Source organism: Hemiscyllium ocellatum, unplaced genomic scaffold (assembly GCF_020745735.1).
Source record: "Hemiscyllium ocellatum isolate sHemOce1 unplaced genomic scaffold, sHemOce1.pat.X.cur. scaffold_486_pat_ctg1, whole genome shotgun sequence".
Lineage (NCBI taxonomy): Eukaryota > Metazoa > Chordata > Chondrichthyes > Orectolobiformes > Hemiscylliidae > Hemiscyllium > Hemiscyllium ocellatum.
Window position 1 is genome coordinate 15,786 of NW_026869080.1, and position 3,486 is coordinate 19,271.

Below are 3,486 nucleotides of genomic sequence, written 5' to 3' on the forward strand. Positions count from 1 at the left end.
TGGTCATCCAGAGACAGATGGAGAGTGAGATCTGGAGCCTTCAGTCAATCCTACAGCCGGTAAGATCACTCACGCAGTCAGCAGCACAGGGAAGGGTTCATGGGCTTTAATTCAGAACCTGAGGACATGATGTCGGAACAATGCTGGGCAAGGAATATGACAAAAATCTCAGGCTTCATTATCACCACCTTGTCTGTAAATTCATCTGTTCCACAGAACCCTCCCTATGTCGGTCAGTTTCTCCACTGTCTGTTTCATAGATACCACCTTCCCCTATCTCTATCAGCCCCAACAACCCTGTTTATCCCTGTCAGCTCCTACTACCAGCACAACACTTCAAGTTTTTGCCGTTGCCTTTAATCCTGGGTTCTGTCCCATCTCTCCTTAACGGACGAAAAACAACTCTTCAGTTCCTGAAGCCATCCTGGTCAGTGTCGTCCTTTCCAGACCAGAAAAAAGACCTCCCTGTATTTGTGAAATTTTTGAACTCCTACTACGTTCATGACCTCTGTAACCTTCCCGTCATGACAAGAAAAAAGCTCTCTACCTTAGTAACCTCCTCCAGCTGTTAGACTCCTCCTTGTCTCTGTGCACAAAGCAGAGTGACCCTGCTTCTCTCATAAATTAGTTTCTGCATTTCTAATGATGACTATGAACTCTTCCTGTCTCTAGAACGCACTCAGTCTCTGTAAACTCTGTTGGTCCCGAATGATGTAATTTCCTTCGGTAACTACAAACCTTTATGCCCTTAATTTTCTCCAGACGCAACCGCACAGCTTATTTTTATATCCTCCATGAGTGACAGAATCATACAGATGTACAGCACGGAAATAGACCCTTAGGTACAACCCGTCCATGCCGACCAGATATGCCAACCCAATTTAATCCCACCTGCCAGCAGCCAGCCGATATTCCTCCAAACACTTCCGATTCATATACCCATCTAAATGCGTCTTAAATGTTGCAATTGTACTATTCTCTACCACTTCCTCTGGCAGCTCATTCCATACATATACCATCCTCTACGTGAAAAAGTTGCCCCTTAGGTCTGTTTTCTATCTTTCCCCTCTCAAACTAAATCTATGCCCTCTAGTTCTGGACTCTCTGACCCCACGGAAAAGACTTTTGTCTATTTATCCTATCCATGCCCCTCATAATTTTGTAAGCCTCTGTCAGGTCACCCCTCAGCCTCCGAAGTACCAGGGAAAACTGCTCCAGCCTGTTCAGCTTCTCCCTATAGCTCAAATCCTCCAACTCTGCCAACATCCTTGTAAATCTTTTGTGAACCCTTTCAAGTTTCACAAAATCTTTCTGATAGGATGGAGAACGGAAGGCCACAAAATATTCCAACAGTGGCCTAACCAATGCCCTGTACAGCCGCAACATGACCTCCCAACTCCTGTACTCAATACTCTTACCAACAAAGGAAAACATACCAAATGCCACCTTCACGATCCTATCTCCCTGCGACTCCACTTTCAAGGAGCTATGAACTTGCACTCCAAGGTCTCTTGGTCAGCAACACCCCCTAGGACCTTAGCATTACGAGTATAAGTCCTGCTTAGATTTGCTTTCACAAAATGCAGCACCTCACATTTATTTGAATTAAACTCCATCTTCCACTTAGTCCAATGGCCCATCTGGTCCAGATCCTGTTGTAACCCTCTTCGCTATTCACTGCACCTCCAATTTTGGTGTCATCTGTAAACTTACTAACTATATCTCTTAAGCTCGCCTCCAAATCATTTATGTAAATGACAAACAGTAGAGAGCCCAGCAGTGATCCTTGTGTCTCTGCACTGGTCACAGGTCTCCAGTCTGATAAACATCCCTCCACCACCACTCTCTGTCTTTTACCTTTGAGCCAGCTCTGTATCCAAATGTCTAGTTCTCCCTGTATTCCATCTTGCTTATCAGGTTCCCATGGGGAACCTTGTCGAATGCCTCACTAAAGTCCATATAGATCACATCTATCAATCTGCCCTCCTCAATCTTCTTTGTTACTTCTTCAAAAAACTCAATCAAGTTTGTGAGACATGATATCCCACGGACAAAGCCATGTCGACTATTCCCAATCAGTCCTTGCCTTTCCAAATACATGTGCATCTTGTCCCTCAGGATTCCCTCCAACAACGTGCCCACCACTGAGTTTAGGCTCACCGGTCTATAGTTCCCTGGCTTGTCTTTACCACCCTTCTTAAACAGTGGCACCACTTTTGCCAACCTCCTGTTTTCTAGCACTTCATCTGTGACTACTGATGATACAAATACCTCAGCAAGAGGCCCAGCAATCACCTCTCTAGCTTTCCACAGAGTTCTCGGTTACACCTGATCATTTCTTGGGAATTTATTCGCCTTTAACCGTTTCAAGACATCCAGCACTTGCTCCCTTCTAAACTGGATGTTTTGCAAGCTGTCACCATTTATTTCCCTGCAGTCTATATCTTTCATATGCTTTTCGACAGTAAATACTGATGCAAAATATTCATTTAGTGTCTCCCCCGTTTTCTGCGGCTCCACACAAAGGCCGCCTTGCTGATCTTTGTGGGGCCCTATTCTCTCCCTAGTTACCCTTTTTTCCTTAATATATTTGTAAAAACCCTTTGCATTCATCTTAATTCTACTTGTCAGACCTATCTCATGTCCGCCTTTTGCCCTCCTGAATTCCCCTTAAGTGTACTCCTACTTGCTTTTTACTCTTCCCAGGATTCACTCGATCTATCCTGTCTATACCTGACATATGCTTCCTTCTTTTTTCTGAACCAAACACCCAATTTCTTTAGTCATCCAGATTTCCCTATACCTCCCAGCCTTCCCTTTCACTCTGACAGGAACATTCTTCTATGGACTCTTTTATCTCATTTCTGAAGGCTTCGCATTTTCCAGCCGTCCCTTTACCCGTGAACATCTGCCTCCAATCAATTATCAAAAGTTCTTGCCTAATATCTCCAAAATTGGCCTTTATCCAACTTAGAACATCGACTTGTAGATCTGGTCTATCCTTTTCCATCACTGTTTTAAAACAAATAGAATTATGGTCGCTGGCCCCAAAGTGCTCCCTCACTATCACCTCACTCACCTGCTCTGCCTTATTTCCTAAGAGTCGGTCAATTTTTGCACCTTCTCTAGTAGGTATATCCACATACTGAATCAGAAAATTGTCTTGTACACACTTAAGAAATTCCTCTCCATCTAAACCTTTAACACTATGGCAGTGCCAGTCAATGTTTTGAAAGTTAAAATCCCCTACCATACCTACGCTATTATTCTTACAGATAGCTGAGGTCTCCCTACAAGTTTGTTTGGCAAATTCCCTTTGACTATTGGGGCGTCTGTAATACAATCCTAATAAGGTGACCATCCCTTTCTTATTTCTCAGTTCCACCCAAATAACTTCCCTGGATGCATTTCTGGGAATATCCTCCCACAGCACAGCTGTAATGCTATCCCCGATCAAAAATGTCACTTCCACTCCTCTCTTGCCTC